At 42.5% G+C, this 26,578-nt stretch overlaps 1 protein-coding gene across 1 annotated transcript in view; it reads left to right on the forward strand.

Moving 5' to 3' along the window:
* cckbra (cholecystokinin B receptor a) overlaps window positions 1–26,578 on the forward strand; it is a 49,551-nt gene that overhangs the window by 9,176 nt on the left and 13,797 nt on the right. The gene's annotated exons all lie outside the window — the stretch shown is intronic.

Consider the following 26,578-nt stretch of genomic DNA (forward strand, 5'->3'; position numbering starts at 1 on the left):
CCACAGCTGCATGCGGACTGGTCTAATGTAAGTTTCGTCAGGAGTGGGTTTTATACACTTCTGAGAAAGGTGCGGTCCATGATGCCGACGTAATGTCTAGGCTCACGAGGGTGTGGCCACTGACTAGTTGAAAGTATCTTGTTTAGAAGGCCAACATGACATTACATCTTCTCACAAATAGTTTAATATTCAATCGGATATTTTAACTTTTTATGACTGCAGGGGCAGTATTGAGTAGCTTGGATGAAAAGGTGCCCATTGTAAAGGGCCAGCTCCTCAGTCTCAGTTGCTAATATATGCATATTATTATTAGTATTGGATAGAAAACACTCTAAAGTTTCCAAAACTGTCAAAATATTGTCTGTGTGTATAACATAACTGATATTGCAGGCGAAACCCTGAGGAAAATCAAAACAGGAAGTAGCTTCTATTTTGAAAACTCCATGTTCCATAGCCTCCCTTTGCTGGATTTAAAGGGATATGAACCAGATTCCTTTTCCTATCACTTCCTCAAGGTGTCAACAGTCTTCAAACATAGTTTCAGGCTTTTATTTTGAAAAATGAGTCAGAACGATAACATCGCGTCAAGTGGTCACATGAGTTTTGCTCACGCAACAGACTTTGGATAGGTATTACTTTTCCCTCTCCTACTGTGAAAGACATTTGTGGTTGATTTATTATCGATTATATATTTTAAAAACAACCTGAGGATTGATTATAGAAAACGTTTGACATGTTTCTGTGGACATTATGGAAACTATTTGGAATTTTCGTCTGCGTTGTCGTGACTGCTCTTTCCTGTGGATTTGAACATAACGCGGCAAACAAACGTAGGTATTTTGGATATAAAAATTCTCTTTATGGAACAAAAGGAACATTTGTTGTGTAACTGGGAGTCTCGTGAGTGAAAACATCCGAAGATCATCAAAGGTAAACGATTAATTCGATTGCTTTTCTGATTTTCGTGACCAAGCTACCTGATGCTAAGTGTACTTAATGTTTTATCGTGCGATCGATAAATTTACACAAACGCTTGTATTGCTTTCACTGAATCATTTCAAAATCTGACACGACAGGTGGATTAACAAAAGGCTAAGATGTGTTTTCCTATATTGCACTTGTGATTTCATGAATATAAATATTTATAGTAATATTTATTGAATGTAGCGCTATGCTATTCAGCGATTGTTGATGACACTTATCCCATTAGTGGGATTGCAGCCATAACAAGTTTTAAACATTCAAGTTAGAAAACTAATAGAAATTTTCACTTCCAAAGCTACCGTTATTCTGTGCTATGCCGTCCTTCCTGATGTCACAAAATAAACAACTTCGACAGGATTGTTCTTAATACCCACGGACCATTCCCAGTCTCAAAAATATAAATATTGTTTAAAACCTGCCTTGGGCAGGGGGCAGTATTTTGACCTCTGGATGAAAAGAGTTACCAAATTAACCTACCTGCTACTCAGGCCCATAAGCTAGGATATACATGTAGATTTGGATAGTTTCCAAAACTGTTAAAATAATGTATGTGAGGATAACAGAACTGATATGGCACATGAAAACCCGAGGAAAATCCAACCAGGAAGTACTATTATTTTAAAAGGCTGTTTTTCCATTGAAATCCTATCCACCATACAAAGACTTAGGACCCAGTTCACGATCTCTATGGCTTCCTCAACATGTGACCAGTCTTTAGGCATTGTTTCAGGCTTTTACTCTGAAAAATTAGGGAGATGCACCACATTCAATGAGAGGACAGTGGAAATTTCCAGACATGAACCAAGCATGTGATTGGGAGCGCACATTTCTTGTTTACTTTTTCCATTGACGAAGCTTTTGTCCGGTTGAAATATTATTGATTATTTATGACAAAAACAACCTGAGGATTGATTTTAAACATCGTTTGACATGTTTCTACTATCTTTTATTGTACTTTTTTGACTTTTTGTCTTAGTGTTGAGAGCGCGCATTGTGCCTTTGGATTTCTGAACTAAACGCACCAACAAAACGGAGGTATTTGGACATCGAAATGAACATTATTGAATAAAACAAACATTTGTTGTCTAACATGGAGACCTGGGAGTGCCACCAGATGAAGATCATCAAAGGTAAGTGATTAATTTTAATGCTATTTCTGACTTTTGTGACACTCTCCTTGGTTGGAAACTGGCTGTATGGGTTTCTGTGTCTAGGCGCTGACCTAACATAATCGCAGTGTGCTTTCGCCGTAAAGCCTTTTTGAAATCTGACACAGCGGTTGCATTAATAAAGAAGTGTTTTGGTTATCCTGACCTGAACACCATGGTCAATATTATAATAGCCCATAATGAACCATGAAAACGATGTCCATTTTGTCTGTTCTCTTTGGTCGCAATGTCATGTTTTTTTTAGATAAACAGCTTGTTTTTGTACGGTAACTGTGCTAAGGGTGGCATTTAGGGTGGGGTGAGGAGTACTGGGCAGGTGTGACTTTCACACCTATAGTAGCCGGGCTATAACTGTCTATTGTCCTGCTAATCTCGCTACAAGTGTTTGAAAACCTGTTTTCAAAATGCCACCATCTGTCCATCACTACTGTAAATAAAAACACAGCATCTTGTTTACATTCTTCATTGTAACCACAATGTTACAAATCATTTGTATCTACCTTTCCAAGTACTTTTAGAGTTTGGGATTTACAAATGTGTGCTTTGCATGTCATTTTTCATTAAATCTAGTTCGGATATAAGGATAACTTTTGAGTGACACCTTTAGTGAGAGGTCAAATGCTTTAATATTTAATAATACCTGCCCTCCGAATTCATAACTAAGGGGAGTTTTATGCACCATTATTAGTTACATTGTTTTAGTTTCAACGTGCAGACTGGCACTAATAACAGCGGGAATGTTTTCCTAGTCAGTGCCATTTGTTAGTGCAATGCCCCTTAAAGTGTTGCTCTGTGCTACCCATTGGGGTGGGGTGGGGGTCCACCCCCCTCCACCCTCACCCCTTCCTCCTCCTCCGTTCCCCATGGGCTAGGTCCATCTTCTGTGTGCAGCTCTACGGCCCATCTGGTGCCACCTGCCCTCGTGCCTTGAACCTCGCGTGCTCACCGATATTTCAGTGGATACAGCTGGAGAACTGCAAGCCAATCCCATTGTGCACCACTCAGGAGCCATGACCAATATGACCAATATATATTGTCCTGCTAATAACAGGGTCAATAATATATCTGTGAGAATATCCAAGGGGCTTTTTTGTAATTCTAATAAACGATTTGTTTAATAAAAATAATATTTTGGAGAAGATTTAATTTTCAAATAACTTATAATGAGTGAGGAAGAAGGCCATTCTTGTAAATATATCCAGTTTGTTGTTTATAATAATTTATTTCTGTTTTTAGAGGGAGAGAAACTAAAAACCTACAGTAATCTCATTGATCTCCCAGTCAAGGCCGGCATGGGTATGAACCAGCATCTGTAACAACACTGCTTGCATTGCGGTGCCACTAAGACGCTGTACAACAAGACTGGTTGGGAGTAGGCTACAGTACTGCAGCGACACAGTAGTGCCTTGGGACCCAAAAGCATAATCAGAGCTCTAACTCCCCCTTTCGCTGGTCTGGAGCAATGAAGTAGTGACGCAGGGTACCATACTAAACCACAAATTACCCCTAAGTCCCGCAGCATAATCGCAAACTGTTTAGTGGAGCAACCACTGTATCTTGTAGTCTGAACAGAGCAGTGCCACAGGCACTGTATTTAAGTCCATTCTTTTGGGCAGGAGAGTCAAAGCCACCCGACGGCAGCTCATTGGCAATTATCCCACCCCAATCCACTCACCCAACATGCAGAAGAAATCCAGTCCAAATATTCCTCTGAATTTTTTATAAAACTCCTCTGGGAGTCCATCGACCCCCAGTGCAGGGCCGGGGGACATCTGGGTTATGGCCTCTGCCAGTTCATGGGACAACAGGGGAATGTCCATTTCATCCCTCTGTGCCAGATAGAGCTTAGGGAGTTCTGCAAACAAAACCTGAACACATATAGGATCACAGTTCTGCCCCATACAACTATGAGTATAAAAGTATAAAGTATAAAACTCCACAATCCGCTCCCGTATCTCCCCCACCACAGAGGTTACCCACCCATCCGAAAGCCGTAGACAATGCATACCCTTGGCTTCACCACTCTGTCTTTCCAAACCAAAGAAGAAGGAGCTGGGAGAATCCATCTCCTTGAGCATGGAGAACCTAGCTCTTACAAGTGCTCCCTTTGCTTTAACCTGAAAAAACCTGCCTAGGTCCCTACTTAATTCAGCTAAATTATCCTGGAAGCTTATATTGCCTTGCCCCACCAGCTCAATCTCCATCTCACTAATACTACGTTCGAGTACCCCTAAAATTATCCTAGCCTCTGAGGATGCAAGAGCTGTATACTGTTGACAGAAAAGCCGGATCCCACCATTGACTCAGACTCATACTCTTCTCTTCGCTGCCCCCACCATTCCCAAAAAGTCTGGAAACCTGAGCAAAAAGTGACATCTTGTAAGGGCTTTATATTAAACTTCCAATAGGATGCCTGCCGAAGCCCTGGTGAAAAAGACAGCTGAGTCATGGTTATGTGATCATCCGAAAAACCCACTAGGAGAATGGTAGAGCCCAACAGCCTATTGCTCTTATTCCTGGACATGTAAAATCGATCAAGCCGGGCTGCACTCACCCTTGCTCCAAAGACCTTCACCCATGTATACTGTCTTGTGTTGGGATGTCTAGTTCGCCAAACATCCACCAGGTCAAACTGCTTAATGATGTCTCTTAACATGCCCACTGATCCTGAATGAGGCTCCTCCCCATTTCTATCTTTCGTAAAATCCAATGTGCAGGTCCGCACCGACCACTAGTGTCTCCTCAGGCGCTACCTGTGAGAGTTCTTGTCTAAGACACCCAAATAGAAGACAAAACCCCTGTTGTTAATTTCTGCTTTTACTACAAGCAGTATTCCCCTATACACCTCATTTGAGGAGCACATTTTTACAGACAGACCAGGTACAAAAAGGACTGCAACCCCTGCAATAATATTTGTCCCATGGCTCAGCACACTTGCCCCTTTCCACCAGAGCCCCCAATTGACTTCATTCACCAAATTACTATGCGTCTCCTGCAGAAACAAAAAACTTTACTTTTTTTTCTACATATTCACCCAAAACACTCCTCTTTTCTACATCTCTGGCACCATTTACATTAAGCGAGCCTACCCAAAGAGTCTCCATAAGAAGTGGGAGAAAAGCCAGCAAAGAAAGAGATCAATGGCAAAGCTCAAAAATCCTCAGTGCCAAAAATTAATTATTCATCTTAACAGCATCTGAAGGTAGACCTTTATCCACTTCCACAACATAAACCATTTCCTGGGAGAGAGGACACCATGCCCTTCATTTTTCATACATTTGGACTGATCTTACAAACTTTACCAGATCGCATAAAAAGCCTCAAGATGAACTTTTTCCCCCTTAGACTTTTTTGGGAACCTTTACAGTTCCCTCACCGTATACTTTGACCCCTCTGCCTGACTGGCTGTCAGCTCTGGACCCATTGAGGAGGAGTCTTAAAATAAATCTTCCTCATCGTCCTCTTCCTCCTCCTCATCTCCATCTCCCATCCTGAAGACCTGCCCTTTCTCTCTCCCCCCCCCCCCCCCCCCCCCCCCCCGGCAGCAGGCAAAGGTTCCTTAGTGCCTTGGACCACACCAGCCTCTCCCCTCCCTTTTCCTATCTTTCCCCCTTTTTCCTCTTCCGCATGACACCGTCCTCCACCCCCCCAGTCGCTTTTCCTTCCCCACTATACTCTCCTCATCCACTAGCTTAAACAATTCTCAGCAATCTAAATCAGAGTACATTTTTCATCAGTATGAAACAAATCATTATGTTGATACTGAGCACAGCCCCATGGGTCAGAGCACAGCCCCATGGGTCAGAATGGTCTGTCTAGAAGCCCAGCATCCCGGAGTCGCCTCTTCACTGTTGACGTTGAGACTGGTGTTTTGCGGGTACTATTTAATGAAGCTGCCAGTTGAGGACTTGTGAGGCGTCTATTTCTCAAACTAGACACTCGAATGTACTTGTCCTCTTGCTCAGTTGTGCACCGGGGCCTCCCACTCTGCTTTCCATTCTGGTTAGAACAAGTTTGCTCTGTTCTGTGAAGGGAGTAGTACACAGCATTGCACAAGATCTTCAGTTCCTTGGCAATTTTTCGCATTGAATGGCCTTCATTTTTCAGACTAATGAGTTTCAGAAGAAAGTATTTGTTTCTGGCCACTTTGAGCCTGTAATTGAACCCACAAATGCTGAAACTCCAGATACTCAACTAGTCTGACGAAGGCCAGTTTTATTGCTTCTTTAAATCAGCACAACAGTTTTCAGCTGTGCTAACATAATCGCAAAAGGGTTTTCTAATGATCAATTAGCCTTTTAAAATGATAAACTTGGATTAGCTAACACAACATACCATTGGAACACAAGAGTGATGGTTGCTGATAGTGGGCCTCTGTCTGCCTATGTAGATATTCCAGCTTCCAGCTACAATAGTCAAATCAAATAAAATAAAATGTTATTGGTCACAAACACATGGTTAGCAGATGTTAATGAGAGTGTAGCGAAATACTTGTGCTTCTAGTTCCAACAGTGCGGTAATATCTAACAAGTAATCTAACAATTTCACAACAACTACTTTATACACACAAATGTAAAGGGATGAATCAGAATATGTATATATAAATATATGGATGAGCGATGGCTGTGCGGCATTGGCAAGATGCAGTAGATGGTATAGAGTACATTATATACATATGAGATGAGTAATGTAGGTTAAATGTAATCATGATATAAAGAGAAATTGTTTAAAGTGAGTAGTGATACATTATTACATCCAATTATTAAAGTGGCTAAAGATTTGTGTCAGTATGTTGGTAGCATACACTCAATGTTAGTGATGGCTGTTTAACAGTCTGATGGCCTTGAGATAGAAGCTGTTTTTCAGTCTCTCGGTCCCAGCTTTGATGCATCTGTACTGACCTCGACTTCTGGATGACAGCGGGGTGAAGAGGCAGTGGCTTGGATGGTTGTTGTCCTTGATGAACTTTTTGGCCTTCCTGTGACATCGGGTGATGTAGGTGTCCTGGAGGGCAGGTAGTTTGCCCCCAGTGATGCGTTATCCTCTGGAGAACCTTACGGTTGTGGGGGGAGCAGATGCCGTACCAGGCGATGATACAGCCTGACAGGATGCTCTCGATTGTGCATCTGTAAAAGTTTCTTAGTGTTTTCATTGACAAGCCAAATATCTTCAGCCTCCCGAGGTTGAAAAGGCGCTGTTGCACCTTCTTCACCCGCTGTCTGTGTGGGTGGACCATTTCAGTTTGTTCGTGATGTGTACGCCGAGGAAAGTAAATCTTTCTACATTCTCCACTACTGTCCCGTCGATGTGGATAGGGTGCCCCCTCTGCTGTTTCCTGATGTCCACGATGATCTCCTTTGTTATTTTCTTGACACCACTCTCCGAGGGCCCCCACCTCCTCCCTGTAGGCCGTCTCGTAGTTGGTAATTAAACCTACCACTGTATTGTCGTCTGCAAACTTGGTGACTGAGTTCGAGGCGTGCACCACGCAGTCATGGGTGAAGAGTGAGTACAGGAGGCCCCCGTGTTGAGGATCAGCGGGGTGGAGATGTTGTTTCCCACCCTGTCCACCTAGGGGGCGGCCCGTCAGAAAGTTCAGGACCCAGTTGCACAGTGTGGGATTGAGATCCAGGGTCTCGAGCTTAATGACGAGTTTGGAGGGTACTATGGTGTTAAATGCTGAGCTGTAGTCAATGAACAGCATTCTTACATAGGTATTTCTCTTGTCCAGATGGGATAGGTCAGTGTGCAGTGTGGTTGCGATTGCGTCTTCTGTGGACCTATCTAACCTCCAAACAAGCTTCAATGCCATACAACACTCCTTCCGTGGCCTCCAACTGCTCTTAAACGCTAGTAAAACCCGACTAGCATCACCACCCTGGATGGTTCCGACCTAGAATATGTGGACGTCTATAAGTACCTAGGTGTCTGGCTAGACTGCAAACTCTCCTTCCAGACTCATATCAAACATCTCCAATCGAAAATCAAATCAAGAGTCGGCTTTCTATTCCGCAACAAAGCCTCCTTCACTCACGCCGCCAAGCTTACCCTAGTAAAACTGACTATCCTACCGATCCTCGACTTCGGCGATGTCATCTACAAAATGGCTTCCAACACTCTACTCAGCAAACTGGATGCAGTCTATCACAGTGCCATCCGTTTCGTCACTAAAGCACCTTATACCACCCACCACTGCGACTTGTATGCTCTAGTCGGCTGGCCCTCGCTACATATTCGTCGCCAGACCCACTGGCTCCAGGTCATCTACAAGTCCATGCTAGGTAAAGCTCCGCCTTATCTCAGCTCACTGGTCACGATGGCAACACCCATCCGTAGCACGCGCTCCAGCAGGTGTATCTCACTGATCATCCCTAAAGCCAACACCTCATTTGGCCGCCTTTCGTTCCAGTACTCTGCTGCCTGTGACTGGAACGAATTGCAACAATCGCTGAAGTTGGAGACTTTTATCTCCCTCACCAACTTCAAACATCAGCTATCTGAGCAGCTAACCGATCGCTGCAGCTGTACATAATCTATTGGTAAATAGCCCACCCTTTTTCACCTACCTCATCCCCATACTGTTTATATTTATTTACTTTTCTGCTCTTTTGCACACCAATATCTCTACCTGTACATGACCATCTGATCATTCATCACTCCAGTGTTAATCTGCAAAATTGTAATTATTTGCCTACCTCCTCATGCCTTTTGCACACATTGTATATAGACTCCCCCTTTGGTTTCTACTGTGTTATTGACTTGTTAATTGTTTACTCCATGTGTAACTCTTTGTTGTCTGCTCACACTGCTATCTTGGCCAGGTCGCAGTTGCAAATGAGAACTTGTTCTCAACTAGCCTACCTGGTTAAATAAAGGTGAAATAAAAAAATAAAATATTGGGGTGGTGGGCAAATTGGTGTGGGTCCAGGGTATCAGGTAGGGTGGGGGTGATATGATCCTTGACTAGTATCTCAAAGCACTTCATGATGACAGAAGTGAGTGCTATGGGGCGATATTTGTTTAGCTCAGTTACCTTAGCTTTCTTGGGGACAGGAACAATAGTGGCCCTCTTGAAGCATGTGGCCACAGCAGACTGGGATAGGGATTGATTGAATATGTCCATAATCATACCAACCAGCTGGTCTGCGTATGCTCTAAGGACGCGGCTAGGGATGCCGTCTGGGCCGGCAGCCCTGCAGTGGTTAACACATTTAAATGTTTTACTCACGTTGGCCACGGCGAAGGAGAGCCCACAGGCTTTGGTAGCGGGACGTATCAGTGACACTTTTTTGACCTCAAAGCGAGCAAAGAGTTGTTTAATTTTTCTGGGAGCAAGATCTCGATATCTGCGAATGGGCTGGTTTTCTTTTTGTAATCCGTGATTGCCTGTAGACCCTGCTACATACCTCTCGTGTTTGAGCCGTTGAATTGTGACTCTACTTTGTCTTTATACTGACGCTTAGCTTGTTTGATTGACTTGCGGAGGCAATAGCTACACTGTTTGTATTCGATCATATTTCCGGTCGCCGTGCCACGATTAAAAGCAGTGGTTCGTGCTTTCAGTTTTGCGCAAATGCTTCCATCAATCCACGGTTTCTGGTTAGGGAAGGTTTTAATAGTCACCGTGGGTACAACATCACTGATGCACTTGCTAATAAACTTGCTCACAGCATATTCATCAATGTTGTTGTCTGAGACTATCCGAAAGATATCCCAGTCCATGTGATCGAAGCAATCTTGAAACGTGGAATCCGATTGGTCGGACCAGCGTTGTACAGACCTGAGCTCGGGTGTTTCCTGTTGTAGTTTCTGTCTATGGGCTGGGAGCAACAAAATGGAGTCGTGGTCAGATTTGCCTGAAGGAGGGTGGGGTAGGGCTTTGTACGCATTGTGGAAGTTAGAGTAGCAATGATCCAGAATGCTGCCAACTCGAGTTGTGCATTCGATATGCTGATACAATTTAGGGAGCCTTGTTTTCAGATTAGCTTTGTTAAAATCCCCAGCTACAATAAATGCATCTTCAGGATATATGGTTTCCAGTTTACATAGAGTCCAGTGAAGTTCTTTCAGGGCCGTCGAGGTATCTGCTTGGGAGGGACATACACGGCTGTGATTATAATAGAAAATAATTATCTTGGTAGATAATGCAGTCGGCATTTGATTGTAAGGAATTATATGTCAGCGGAACAAAAGGACTTGAGTTTCTGTATGTTGTTATGATTACACCACGAGTCGTTAATCATAAGGCATACACCCCCACCATTCTTCTTACCAGAGAGATGTTTGTTTCTGTCGGCGCGATGCGTGAAGAAATTGGGTGGCTGTACCGACTCTAACATTTCCTGAGTGAGCCATGTTTCTGTGAAACAGAGAATTTTACAATCTCTTATGTCTCTCTGGAAGGTAACCCTTTCATCTACCTTGTTGTAAAGAGACTGGACATTGGCGGGTATACTCTGGAGCGGTGAGCGATGTGCCTGTCTATGGAGCCTGACCAGAAGACCGCTCCGTCTGCCCCTTCTGTGGCGCCGTTGTTTTGGGTCACCTACTGGGATCAGATCCATTGTCCTGGATGGTGGTCCGAACAGAGGATCCGCTTCGCATTCCTTGTCGTAATGTTGGTAAGTTGATGTTGCTCTTATATCCAATAGTTCTTCCCAGGTGTATGTAATAATACTTAAGATTTCCTGGGGTAACAATGTAAGAAATAAAACACATTTAATATATTTTTTTTATCATTGTTTCCTAAGAACGCGAAGCTAGGCGACCATCTCTGTCAGCGTCTTGTATGCTAGTCATTTACGACATTAACAGTGTCTACAATGTATTTCTGATCAATTTGATGTTATTTTAATAATGGGAAGAAAAAAAAAAATCTTTCAACAAAGACATTTCTAAGTGACCCCAGACTTTTGAACGGTAGTGTAGTTCATGATTCAGTGATTCAAATATCGAGTCCATTCTCTGTAGAATATTCCAGCAGACCATTTAGGCCACATAAAAATGTAATACCTCTCAATCGCCTCGCTATTTATGTTTAATAAATTTGCCTTTAAATTTCAACTAAGCAAGCTGTGAAAACATTCAGTTTACATCTTCAAACAAAAACTGGCTGCATTATCTGTAATAGTGAGAAACAGAGAGCTGGTTTCAAGTGCAAGGCGCAGCAGGTGTTTATTGTAAAGGACCACAGGAGGAGGCAAGTAGCTGGGTCCAGGTGCAGGCAGAAGGTTATACACAGGTGGTCCAAAAAGGCTTACAACACAGGCAGGGAAAAGGCTAGTAACGTCATCCAGGAGATCAGGCAGTGGGTTGATAACAGGAAATACGATAAAAGTACAGGCAGGGAATAGGCAAAAGGCGTCATTAGTGAGGCAGGCCAAAGCTATCATACATAGGAGGATTAATTACAGGAACAACAGAGCTCTGACTAGAAGTGTGTCACAAAAAAAACAATACCAATGATGGGGTGCAAAGAACTGAACTAAATAGTGTTTGATTATGACATACAGGTATGTGAACAGGTGCTCAGAATTCAGCTGATTGGGATCTGGAGAGTGAGCTTCGTTTAGGGATCTATGTGTTTGAGAGTATGAGCTGGAAATTAGGCTGGAGAGTGAGCTGCGTTTCAGGGGATCTACGTGTTTGAGAGTGTGAGTTGGAAGCAGACATTACAATATCTACAAAAGAAAAACATGGCAATAGTTGAATCACAATTAGAAAGCCAGTTTTCAGTCAGTAACGCTATTGAAATAACAAATAAATGCTGCAAATAACCCAATAATAATGGTTTGTAGTCTTAACATCTGGCACATAACGACACAAATTATAATCAAAATCTAACATAATAACTTCTCATCACAGGGATGCCACTTTAATTACTATGTTATCTCCTGTTTCGCTGGTTGTACTTTCCCTTATGATGCCTTGTGACCCTGCTCTACCAAACATTTTACTAACATGCCGATGTTTAGCATATGAGTGTCTTCCGTCTTTTTACGCCAATAACCAATTCACTACATATTGTATCAACACAGAACACTCACATTTACACGATTTAGTGATTGTTTCAAATGTGGCTTGATACAAAGTGAGACTATTTGTAAACATAATTTGTGCTCTCGTTCATACCATGCCAATTTTAATATGTTACTTAATCCACTGATGATTCCCATAAGGATTATTCAACCCCAAAATCTGCCAAGGAGCAGGGTTGAATCAAGCTCTCTGACCTCACAAAGGCAGTCAAGCACCCAAGCTAACTGGCTAAAGTTGGCTAGCCTGTTACGGCTGAGTGTTCCGCTAGCAGAACGTTTCGACAACATCCAGTGAAATTGCAGAGCGTGAAATAAATAAAAAAGATTCAAAATATATAACTTTCATACAATCACAAGTGCAATACACCAAATTAAAGCTTAATTAACTTCTTGTTACCGTGTCACCGTGTCAGATTTCAAAAAGGCTTTACGGTGAAAGCAAACCATGCTATTATCTGAGGACAGCACCCCATCAAACAAACACATGACAATCATATTTCAACCCACCAGGCGCCCCAAACACAACAGCACACTAGACTTGACCCTCATTTTGAATAGCCATACTTCTTTATTACTCAAAGGAAAAACATCAACCAATTTCTAAAGACTGTTGACATCTACTGGAAGCCCTAGGAACTGCAACCAAAAGTTTACACTGGGGTTTACACTGTTATTGTTTCCCTTCAATAAAATGCATTCAAAACTACTTTCTGCACATTTCTGCCACTTTCCTAGGCTATACAAGTGCTGTCTCTTTCAAAACAAATCATGTTTACACCTATGCAGTGCCTTTAGTAATAATAAACCCCTACTTTAGAAAATAAAACAATTATGACAAAACATCAACCAATTTCTAAAGACTGTTGACATCTAGTGGAAGCCCTAGGAACTGCAACCAAAAGCCTCTGAAATCTGGATTCCCATAGAAAGCTTGGATAGTTTGTCCTCAGGGTTTCACACGCCAAATAAGTTCTGTTATACTCACAGACGTAATTGTAACAGTTTTAGAAACTTTAGAGTGTTTTATCTATCCACAGCTACCAATTATATGCATATTCTAGCTTCTGGGCCTGAGTAGCAGGCAGTTTGGGCACGCTTTTCATCTGGATGTGAAAATACCGCCCCTTATCCCAAACAGGCTAGCTTGCTAGCTACTTCCAGACATAAACAAGAAAATACCAATTCCAAATACCAAAATACCATTCAACCAGGTAAGGTTCACCATAGTCTTAGACCGCCTCATTGTCCGCCTCTGTGGCCTCCTAACCACGACGACCCTTCTAAATGACCCCACTGGACTGAGGGGCAGCTCGGGACAGAGGGGCAGCTCGGGACAGAGGGGCAGCTCCGTACTGGCTGACGACTCTGGCAGACCCTGGCTGACTGACGGCTCTGGCGGATCCTCTGGCGGCTCTGGCGGATCCTGGCTGACTGGCGGCTCTGGCGGATCCTGGCTGATTGGCGGCTCTGGCGGATCCTGGCTGACTGGCGGGTCCTGGCTGACTGACGGCTCTGGCGGATCCTGGCTGACTGGCGGCTCTGGAAGATCCTGGCTGACTCTAGCAGCTCTGGACAGACGGGAGACTATAACAGCTCTGGACAGACTGGCAGCTCAGACAACGCTGGAGAGGAATAAGGCTCTGGCAGCGCTGGACAGAGGAGCTCTGGCGCCTCTGTACTGAGGGGCTCTGTCGCCTCTGGACTGAGGGGCGGAAGCTCTGGCAGCGCCGGACAGGTGGGAGACTCCGGCTGCGCTGGAAAGGAGGAAGGCTCTGGCAGCGCTGGACAGGCGAGGCGCACTGTAGGCCTGGTGCGTGGTGCCGGCACTGGTGGTACTGGGCCGAGGACACGAACCTCAGGGCGAGTGCGGGGAGCTGCCACCGGAGGGCTAGTGCGTGGAGGTGGTACTGGATAGACCGGACCGTGCAGGCGCACTGGAGCTCTTGAGCACCGAGCCTGCCCAACCTTACCTGGTTGAATGCTCCTGGTTGCCCTGCCAGTGCGGCGAGGTGGAATAGCCCGCACTGGGCTGTGCAGGCGAACCGGGGACACCATGCGTAAGGCTGGTGCCATGTACGTCGGCCCAAGGAGACGCACTGGAGACCAGATGCGTAGAGCCGGCTTCATGGCACCTGGCTCGATGCCCACTCTAGCCCGGCCGATACCGCACCGGGCTATGCACCCGCAATGGGGACACCGTGCGCTCTACAACATAACACGGTGTCTGCCCGGTCTCTCTCGCCCCCTGGTAAGCACAGGAAGTTGGCGCAGGTCTCCTACCTGGCTTCGCCATACTTCCTGTGTGCCCCTCCCCCCAATAAATATTTGGGGCTGACTCTCGGGCTTCCATCCACGCCGCTGTGCTGCCTCCTCATACCAGCGCCTCTCCGCCTTTGCTGCCTCCAGCTCTTCTTTGGGGCGGCGATAATCTCCTGGCTGTGCCCAGGGTCCTTTCCCGTCTAGAATCTCCTCCCAAGTTCATTTCTCCAAATAATTCTGCCTGTCTTGCTGTTGCTGCTGCTGCTGCTGCCTCTCGTGCTGCTGCTTCTTTTCACCACGCCGTTTGGTCCTGTTGTGGTGGGTGGTTCTGTAACGGCTTTCCTCCTGGGAAGGAGAGGCGGACCAAAATGCTGCGTGGTTATAGTTCATGTTTTTTTAATAATAAAACTCAACATGAACATAATACAAAATAATAAACATGGCAAAACCGAAACAGTCCTAACTGGTGCATAAAACACAAAGACAGGAAACAACCACCCACAAAACCCAACACAAAACAGGCTACCTAAATATGGTTCCCAATCAGAGACAATGACTAACACCTGCCTCTGATTGAGAACCATATCAGGCCCAAACACATAAACAGACAAACTAGACATCCAACATAGAAGGCCCACTCAGATCACACCCTGACCAAACAAAACATAGAAACATACAAAGCAAACTATGGTCAGGGTGTGACAAACAGTTTTGAACTATTTTGGCAAGATAGTGATATTCTTATACTGTACAATGAGGAATTCAACTACAAAATACTAGTCCCATTTATTTAACCTTTGCCCCCACCCACAAGGTGTATAAACAAAACAATAAATTAGAATAAAATAAGATTAAATAAGTACAAAACAAAAAGCACATGTAGGACATTATGCAAGATTGTGTGCATGGACTTTGCAGATGTATTTATCACATGTGCAGCATATAGTATTTGTTTTACAGTCCTTCTTTGGGGGGCAGGATTGGCATCTCCTCTTCTTGCCTGCCCCAGCTGCAGCCTCAGGTGGATCAGGACAAGTTTAAGCCCCTGAAAAGCTTTCACAAGCACTGCAGAGGCTGTAGGTGCTCCTTTCTTTGAATGTGTGGGGTTATAAGGGCCTTTCCCAGCTGCCCCAGGAACACCCTCATCTTGTTCCACTTATCAGGCATCCAGGTAGGGTTGATCTTGTTCCATATCACGAAGGCATTGTATGAGGACACGTCAATGATGTTATGGAAGATGACCAGGGGCTAGCAGGCATCCTCCTGCAGCTGTAAGTTCCCTCACCTTGTCCAGGTTGTCCACGCCTCCTTTGTTGTGGTTGTAGTCCAGGATGATGGCTGGGTTCCTGTCCTCACGGTCACTGATCTCAGCCATTTTGTGCAGTGTGCTCAGGAGGACCACATTCTTGGTCCTCTTTGGGAGGTAAGAAACTAAAATGGTAATGAGGGTGAAGGCAAAGTTTGATGAGAAGGCCTCTCTCCCCCTTGTTACGATGAGTGCATGGGGAAGCACAGGCTTGTTCTTTCTAACTGTGCCAACTATAGTGATCTTCCTCTTCGGGAGCTGCTGACTGAGTTCAATCAGTAGCACACATTCTCAATTTCTCATTGTGTGTGTGTGTGTCTTTGTGGTTTTTGTGGTGTGTAAATTATTTTATTACCCCCGGGTCAAAAATGACACTAAGACAATCTTTGTACCCTGGTGGTGTACAGCTTTCATGGAAATATGAAAAAAGTCGATGTTTCACTTTTTCTAATGTTGGGGTCACTCTAGGAAAAGTCATCAAATTTCAAGTTGAAAAAATATAATTTAGGGGGTTTTCTCTGCTGTCAAACATAGTGGCGTACAGTTGAAGTCGGAAGTTTACATACACTTAGGTTGGAGTCATTAAAACTAGTTTTTCAACGACTCCACAAATTTCTCGTTAACAAACTATAGTTTTGGCAAGTCGATTAGGACATCTACTTTGTGCATGACACAAGCAATTTTTCCAACAATTGTTTACAGACAGATTATTTCACTTATAATTCACTGTATCACTATTCCAGTGGGTCAGAAATGTACATTCACTAAGTTGACTGTGCCTTTAAACAGCTTGGAAAATTCCAGAAAAGCTTTAGAAGCTTCTGATAGGCTAATTGACTTCATTTGAGTCAATTGGATGTGTACCTGTGGAAGTATTTCAAAGCCTACCTTCAAACTCAGTGCCTCTTTGATTGACATCATGAGAAAATCAAATTAAATCCACCAATACAATTGTTACATTTTGAGCCTATTTGGTTTAGCCACAGAAAAAGGGAACAACTTTTCCCCTAGCCATGATTGGCCGAGATAATGACTGGGCTGGACATGTCTAGAGATGAGTTCGAATTGGTCTGCCACACTTCTGTGTATTTGAGCTGGTCAGTATGTGTAGGCAATCCTGTCTAACTCGGCATTAAAAAATATATCACATAGTAGAACTGCATAAGTGTTGCTCTACACTTTCTGGAGGACCGAGTTTTGAAATAAGTGGAATTAGAGTAGTGTATGATAGCTAAGGAGATGGATAAAACACCTGTCCCCGGATTACATCTTCAAACTAAGGGCAACCATGGCATCAGTGACAGAGAGCGAGAAGTGTCCAGCCATGTATACGGGTAATATATTCTAGCTAGCTACATTTTCAGATATTACACATTTCTAATTTTGTCAGAAAGTTGTTTTCATTTCAAGTTGTATACGTTAGCTTGCTAGCTAACATTACGTGTATGAGCTGAGTAGTAATATTATTCGTATCTCAGAGCCATTTGTTTGGCTCGGTATAGCCTAATGTTAGCAAGCAAACGTTGAACCTGGTTGGTTAGCTACCTGCAGATTCATGCAGGGTTGTAATGTCATGAATTGGGTTTATGGTTCATTGTTTAGCTAGCTAGCTACATGTCATAACAAAAGACTCCACTATGCAAGTATCCATTTCAATAGAATGTTCATGATGTCACTGTGACATAACGGCTGTTGATAAACATAGCTGGTAAATTCGTTCTGGCTATGTACTCCGATTTCAGAGCACTCTCGTCTGAGTGTGCCAGAGCACAGAATAACAGACAAATGTATTAACACTCAACACCCGTTGAATATGGCGTCAGTAAACGTTGGCAAAAAATGTTTAAATTTTTGCCAGCAGCACAGTGTCAGTAAACGTTGGCAAAATACCCTCAACTGTTGCCAGCAGCACAATTGTAGTCACCAATGCTCTGGATAACATAAAATTTCCCTAACCAGCTCTGCTAGGGTGAGTAAAATAATCAGAGTGAGCTGTTCTCTCATTTGTGTCTGGAAGTAGCTAGCCAACATTAGCCAGTTAGATTGGGTGCTTGACTGTTGTTGTTAGAACGCTCGGATCAACCATTAAAGAGATGGGTGTGGCTAAAGCTTAAGAGGGTGTGGACAGTGCTGAATGGGTGTAGACAAAAAGTGCTTTCCAGTAGGTACCAAAATATTCAAAGGCTATTTTCTCAAAAGTGAGGTTACAAGTTTATCAACTTCCAAAGCAGAATTCCTTTCCCATTGTTCCTCAACTGCAGAGTATGATATACAATTTTGTAGCTCTGAGCCTCTACTTTTATCCTATGTAAAAAACACAATTTCAAATGTTGCTACATAAGACCAAATTGAGCCCGTCAGTCACATGTGTCAGGGTGACAACCGGCAGGCCATGTGTATGGGGTTGTGTGGGCAAGCGGTTTGCTGATTGTGAACAGAGTGCCTAATGGTGGTGGTCGGGTTATGTCATGGGCAGGCATAAACTACGGACAGTAAACACGATTGCACTTTATCAACTGGCAATTTGAATGCACAAAAATACCGCAACGAGATTCTGAGGCCCATTGTGAGGCAATTTATTTAAAGGTATCTGTAACCAACATATGCATATCTATATTCCCAGTCATGTGAAATCTATAGATTAGGGCCTTATTTATTTATTTAAACTGACTGATTTCCACATATGAACTGTAACTGAGTAAAATTGTCGACATTTTGCATGTTCCGTTTATATTTTTATTCAGTATATATTTCTCCTATATATCTGTCACGTTCTGACCTTTATTTCCTTTGTTTTGTCTTTATTTAGTATGGTCAGGGCGTGAGTTGGGGTGGGCAGTCCATGTGTGTTTTTCTATGTTGGGGTTTTGAGTTCAGCCTAGTATGGTTCTCAATCAGAGGCAGGTGTCGTTAGTTGTCTCTGATTGAGAATCATACTTAGGTATCCTGGGTTTCACTTTTGAGTTGTGGGTGTTTGTTTCCGTGTGAGTGTTTGTTGCCACACGGTACTGTTTCGTTCATTTTCACGTTTATTGTTTTTTATTTCATAGTGTTCTGCTTATGTCTTAAAATAAACGTTATGGACACTTACGACGCTGCGCATTGGTCCTCCGATCCTTCTCGCTACTCCACCTCAGATGAGGAGGAAGAATGCCATTACAATAACGCTGCCTTGTTTCATTCTGAAATAATCAAGAATAACTGTTTGATTTTAGACCCTCTAATCCCCATTCCCTGTGACTCGGAATCTGTAGCCTATCATATTAGTTCAGAATTGAGCAAAAATCTCCATTAATCATTCATCCTGTAAACTCATTGCTTTACCCTGGTTATTTCGAAATAAATCTTCTTTGTTTTATAAAATATCAGTCTCGAAGAATGCATTGCCTTTTCATTTTAAGAACTTAATTGCCTTCAGAATAATACATTAGCCATAGTTATAATTGTAACTATTTTATAGTTTCTTGCTGACTTCGAGCAAGTGGTGCCCCGTTAATGATTTCATAGTAATAAGTGTACACCCTTGCTTAGATTCTGGTGGGCCGCCTCCTAAATTGCTGCTGTGATCTCCCGCCGCCTAAAAAACTGCTGTGTGCATGAAATTACTCTTCTCCCTATCCCCTGTAATTCATAGGCCATTTCAATTCTATTGCATTGGAATGGCAACCTCTGTTTTTGGGCATAATATATTATTTAAAAAATTGAAACAGTAGTGGGCGTGGATATAAACATTAAGATCAAGGCATGCTTGAAGTTGGTGTTTTAATTATGTTTATTGAGCATTCTTTTTCTGTTAACTATAGTGTTTTCTGCAAGAAAGAGTTGTTTGAGTGTTTAATGTTTCCGGACAAAACAATACATGAACAGTAATCTTCATGCTTTGTTTTATTTTAGGATTATTAGAATAATCACTTGCCTATATCCCTTAGTTTCACCCAGTTGAATATATCACCTCCTCCCTGATTAGGTGCCCAGTCGGCGGTCATGCATGATTCATACTCTAGTCCTTAATAGGCTCCACAATTGTATTGTTTGATTCTATTGCATTGGGACTTGGACAAATCATATTATTCTGATATTGAATCTTGGTGGACATGGTGTTGACCACTATGGTCAATGTTTACTTTAAGGTAGTGCTTTAATTAATGGAGATGATTGAATAAGCCTACCTCCGCCACTAAATATAGTGCCCATTATTGATTTATTTGAGTAAGAAATGTTCCAATAAGAAACCTGCATTATCTATAGTTTTCATTGGGACCAATTCCGACCCAATTTAACCGTGCATAAATGTAAAGTATTTCCCCTTTTATGCAGTTCTCTCTATGCGTATTCTGACTTAAGCATGAGAATAGCATGCTATTCACCCATAATTTATTCGGGGTGGAGATCCGAATAAATGAAGGTGTAGCTGAGTTGTGTCTACAGATATGCCCTATTCTGACCTTGATTAAATCATAATTTCACCACATGTGGGGTGGTATACAAAAGATATCTCTATTATGGCAAGAACAGCTCAAATATCCAAAGATAAAGGACAGTCCATCATTACTTTAAGACATGATGGTCAGTCAATACAGAAACTTTCAAGAACACAATAAAAATCGGGCACTATGATGAAACTGGCTTTCATGAGGACCGCCACAGGAAGGAAGACCTAGAGTTACCCCTGCTGCAGAGGATAAGTTCATTAGAGTTAACTGCACCACAGATTGCAGCCCAAATATATGCTTCACAGAGTTCAAGTAACAGACACATCAATTGTTTAGAGGAGACTGTGATTCAGCAAATTACTGCAAAGAAACCACTTCTAAAGCACACCAATAAGAAGAAGAGATTTGATTTGGCCAAGAAACACAATCAATGCGGATTAGACTGGTGGAAAACTGTCCTTCGGTCTGATGAGTCTAAAGCTGATGGTCTGATGAGTCCAAATCACTGTGACTTTGTGAGACGCAGAGTAGTTGAACGGATGATCTCCGCATGTGTAGTTCCCACTGTGAAGCATGGAGGAGGAGATGTGATGGTGTGGGGGTGATTTTCTGGTTACATTCTCTGTAATTTATTTAGAATTCAAGGCACACTTAACCAACATGGCTACCACAGCATTCTGCAGCGATATGCCATCCCATCTGGTTTGCGCTTAGTGGGGCTATCATTAGTTTTTCAGCAGGACAATGACCCAAAACACACCTCCAGGCTGTGTAAGAGCTATTTGACCAAGGAAAGTGATGGTGTGCTGCATCAGATGACCTGGCCTCCACAATCACCCGACATCAACCCAACTGAGATGAGTTGGATAGCAGAGTGAAGTAAGAGCAGCCAACAAATACTCAGCATATGTGGGTTTCCTTCAAGCCTGTCGGAGAAGCATTCCTCATGAAGCTGGTTGAGAGAATGTCAAGAGTGTGCAAAGCTGTCATCATGGCAAAGCGTGGCTACTTTGAAAAATCTCAAATCTAAACATTTTTAGATTTCTTTAACATTTTTTGGTTACTACATGATTCCATATGTGTTATTTCATATTTTTTATGTATTCACTATTCCACAATGTAAAAATAAAGAAAAACCCTTGAAGTAGGTGTGTCCAAACTTTTGACCGGTATAGTTCATGTAGGTAGAGGTTTTTGGTTACTACATGATTCCATCCATGTTATTTCATAGTTTGATGTCTTCTCTATTATTATACAATGTAAAAAAATAGTCCAAATAAAGAAACCCTGTAATGAGTAGGTGTGTCAAAGTTTTGACTGGTGTTGTACAGTCATTGTGTATTGTGACCTCACATGTGTAATAAACAGAATAGCGTGGGGGGTAGAAGCTGTTAAAAAGCATTTTGGACCTACAACTTGGCACTCTGGTTGTAGAGAGAACATTGTATGACTAGGGTGGCTGGAGTCTTTGGCAATTTTTAGGGCCTTCCTCTGACACCGCCTGGTAAAGAGGTCCTGGAAGGCAGGAAGCTTGTCCCCTGTGATGTACTGGGCCGTATGCACTGCCCCCTGTAGTGCCTTGTGGTCAGAGGCTGAGCAGTTGCCATTCCAGGCAGTGATGCAACCATGCTCTCGATGGTGTAGCTTTTTATATATTCATAAGTGTTAATCCCAACATATTTCCCTTCATTTCCCCATAAATGTAGAATGTTTGGATATGGAAATGTTAATTCATTGAATATAATATACATTTATAGCATTCTCATTCTCGAAGTGGAAACAACGCTACACTTGTGATAAATAACTTTTGATTTATTCAGTTGCATTTACCAGTTTACTGTACATTTCTTTGTTGTCTTTGTTTGTCGAACTTAATGTTGCGTGAACTCATGCATTTTAACGTGCATAGATAAACATTGCATTCGGAATGTTTTCAGACCCTTGACTTTTTCCACATTTTGTTACATTTAAAAATATTTTTTAAATGTAACAAAATCCTGTCGAACACATTTTTTTTAATGTAGCTTCTGTGTTGCTCTCCACTGTCTGGAAGATCAAGTTTTGAAATCAGTGGAATTAGAGTATAATGGCTAAAGAGATGACAAAACCACTCATTTCCGGATTATGTCTTCAAACTAAGGGCATTTCTGACATGTTTCTAATTTTGACAGAAAGTAGTGTCATTTCAAGCTAAGGTGTACTGTTAGCTAGGTAGCTAACGTTAGATGGCTGGCTCGTGATGTGTTAATTTTACACTTTGTTTACCTAGCTAGGTTAATTGTTTACCTAGCTAGCTCACTACATGTCTATAAGCTAATGTGTACTGTTAGCTAGCGTTAGCTGGCTGGCTCCCTAGCTAACGTTATGTGGCTGGCTCGTTAGCTAATGTGACGTGATCTTACATGTTGTGTACCTAGCTAGGTTAATTGTTTACCTAGCTCCATGTCTTAAGCTAAAGTGCACAACACCCGTTGAATATGGCCGGTGACAGTAAACATCGGCAAAAAAACATAATGAAATTGTTGCCAGAAGGGCTGTTTTCATGTTATCCAGGGATAAACAAATCATTGGCCAGAATGTCACATGTGTGCTCTCAACGCTCCGAGAATGAAATGAGATGGGTAGGGCTAAAGCTTAAGAGGGTGTGAACGATGCTGAATGGGTATAGACAAAGAAGAGCTCTCTCACCGAAATACTAAAATGCCATTTTCTCAAAAGTGAGTTTACAGGTTTATAAACTTTCAAAGCCAAATTACTTTCCCATTGTTCCTCAAATGCAGTATATAATATACCATTTTGTAGCTCTGAGTCTCTACCTTCATGAAATGTAAAAATTGTTGCTACGTTAGACCAAATCCAGGTGGTGAGTCACATTTACATAAGTATTCAGACTCAGTACTTTGTTGAAGCACCTTTGGCAGCGATTACATCCTTGAGTCTTATTGGTTTGACGCTACAAGCTTGGCACACCTGTATTTGGGGAGTTTTCCCCATTCTTCTCTGCAGATCCTCTCACACTGTGTCAGGTTGAATAGGGAACGTCACTAAACATTTTCAGGTCTCTCCAGAGATATTAAATCTGGTTCATGTCCGGGCTCTGGTTGGGCCACTCAAGGACATTCAGAGATTTGTCCCGAAGCCACTCCTGCATTGTCCTGTTGGAAGGTGAACCTTCATCCCAGTCTGAGGTCCTGAGCGCTTTGGAGCAGGTTTTTATCAAGGATCTCTCTGTACTTTGCACTGGTCATATTTCCCTCAGTCCTGACTAGTCTCCCAGTTCCTGCCACTGAAAAACATCCCCCACAGCATGATGCTGCCACCACCACGCTTCACCGTAGGTATGGTGCCAGGTTTCCTCCAGATGTGACGCTAGGCATTCAGGCCAAAGAGATCAATCTTGGTTTCATCAGACCAGAGAATCTTGTTTCTCATGGTCTGAGTCCTTTAGGTTCCTTTTAGCAAACTCCAAGCTGGCTGTCGTGCCTTTTTTTCTGAGGAAGGGCTTCCGTCTGGGCAATCTACCATAAAGCCTGGATTGGTGAAGTGCTGCAGAGATGGTTGTCCTTCTGGAAGGTTCTGCCATCTCCACAGAGTAACTCTGGAGCTCTGTCAGAGTGACCATCGGGATCTTGGTCACCTGCCTGACCAAGGCCCTTCTCCCCCAATTGCTCAGGTTTTTTTTTACCCCGTTTTCCCCCCAATTTCGTAGTATCTAATTGGTAGTTACAGCCTTGTCTCATCGCTGCAACTCCCGTACGGACTTGGGTGAGGCGAAGGTTGAGAGCCGTGCGTCCCCCAAAACACAACCCAACCAAGCCGCACTGCTTCTTGACATAATGCCCAATTAACCCGGAAGACAGCCGCACCAATGAGTTGAAGGAAACACCGTACATCTGGTGACTGTGTCAGCGTGCACTGCACCCACAGGAGTCACTAGTGCGCGACGGGACAAGGACATACCTGCCGGCCAAACCTTCCCCTAACCCGGACAACTCTGGTCCAATTGTGCGCCGCCCCATGGGTCTCCCTGTCACAGCCGGCTGCGACAGGGCCTGCACTCAAACCTAGAATCTCTAGTGCCATAGCTAGCCTTAGTCCACTGCACTACTCAGGAGGCCCACCAATTGCTCAGTCTTGGTGGCATAGTGGTGTCCTCATTCATCTGTGTAGCCAATATCAGGTTGATAGTCACAGTAAGCACACACCCACAACACATAAAAGCAAGAGTACACCCATCATCAATACTTGAATTGAAAATAAACAATCGTCAATGTTATTAATTAAAAATGTACAATTATTTTGTTTAAAACTAACAGTGACTCATCCTCTGGCTTCAAAACGCTAAGTCCAAAACTCATGGTAGTTCCATTGTAAATGTTGCCTGTAGATGTATTCTGTCTAGTCACAAATACTATTTCGGACTCTTTATCTTTAGTCTTTATAAAGTTTGTAATGTGCAAAAGTGCAATGAAATTCTCAAAATAGTGAACTACTATTGTTAACTAAATGTTTCATACATTTTATTTTGTAATGTTGATTGACCGAGTTGGAAAATGTGCTGAGATTGCGGCAGTGCTTTGCTAGCAGCTACATTAGTGAATGATGGGGAAATGCTAGCTAGCTTTAGCACCACCCTGTGTTAGTACATTGTAACATCCTTATTGCTTTGAGTTTGGAATGGAGAATTTAATTTGAATGGTTTGAATATGAATCTTTTTCAAATCCATTAAATAAAAGTTCACCTGAAAAATATTCTACTGTCTCCTTATTTCTCTTGGTTAGCCTTTTGTCTGCAAAGGTTGCTACATTGTAACTGCAAAGTAATTTAAAATACCCCTTAATTGCTTGCTCCTGTGTAAGATCATTTTAAATACATGTATATCCTTGTAACAACATTGTAATTACAGAGTTGATTGTTACAGAGAGAACATTTTACTAAAATGGTTAAGCCTAATGTTCTTCTGTCTCCTAATTTCTCCTGGTTAGCCTATTGTCTCCAAAGGTTTTACATTTTACATATAAAGTTTATACCCGACTGGGTTTCACTTTAGATTAAGTTGCTTGCTCCTGGGTAGTTACAAGTAGATCATATGCAACTAAATTGTTCTTAAATCACACTTGATTTGGCATAGCCTTTGAGCCAGGTCATAACATAGAAATAAACTAATTGAAAATGGCCAGTAGTAAATGACAGGATGTGCCTTGTTACAATTGTTGTTACCAGGTTCTAGCATATTTATCATTCCTGGTATCACATGTGGATTCTATAGTAGTGGCACCTTTTAGTTATGACACAGTAATATTTGGGTTTAGTTGTTAACATGGGAATTCATTGGTAAATTTCAATTGTGTAATTACAAAACATTACTTACATAGTGGAACAAGATAATGTGTTATCAGTAGTTTTACTGGTGGAATAACCTTTAGCAAATTAATGTGTAATTACGCATTCCTTATTCAAACTGTGTAATAACTGATTCCGCAAAAACCCTGTTCAATCTAATTACAGTACCAGTCAAACGTTTGGACATACCTACTCATTCAAGGATCTTTCTTTATTTCTACATTGTAGAATAATAGTGAATACATCGAAACTATGAAATAACATGTATGGAATCATGTAGTAACCAAAAAAGTGTTAAACAAATCTAAATATATTTGACATTTTAGATACTTCAAAGTAGCCACCCTTTGCCATGATGACAACTTTGAACACTTGGCATTCTCTCAACCAGATTCACCTGGAATGCTTTTCTGACAGTCTTGAAGGAGTTCCCACATATGCTGAGAACTTGTTGGCTGCTTTTCTTTCACTCTGCGGTCCAACTCATCCCAAACCAACTCAATTGGGTTGAGGTCAGGTGATTGTGGAAGCCAGGTCATCTGATCCATTACTCCATTACTCACCTTCTTGGTATAATAGCCATTACACAACCTGGAGGTGTTTTGGGTCATTGCCCTGTTGAAAAATAAATTATGCTCCCACTAAGTGTAAACCAGCTGGGATGGCATATCGCTGAGGTAGCTATGTTGGTTAAATGTGCCTTGAATTCAAAATAAATGACTGACAGTGTCACCAGCAAAGCACCATTACAGCTCCTTCTCCATGTTTCACGGTGGGAGCCACACATGCGGAGATCATCCGTTCAACTACTATGCGTCTCACAAAGACACGGCGGTTGGAACCAAAAATATCAAATTTGGACTCATCAGACCAAAGGACAGATTTCCACCAGTCTAATGTCCATTGATTGTGTTTATTGGCCAAAGCAGGTCTCTTCTTATTATTGGTGTACTTCATTTTTGCAGGAATTCGACCATGCAGGCCTGATTCACACAGTCTCCAACGAACAGTTGATGTTGAGATGTGTCTGTTACTTGAACTCTGTG

This window comes from Oncorhynchus kisutch, linkage group LG5 (genome assembly GCF_002021735.2).
Source record: "Oncorhynchus kisutch isolate 150728-3 linkage group LG5, Okis_V2, whole genome shotgun sequence".
In the NCBI taxonomy this organism is placed as follows: domain Eukaryota; kingdom Metazoa; phylum Chordata; class Actinopteri; order Salmoniformes; family Salmonidae; genus Oncorhynchus; species Oncorhynchus kisutch.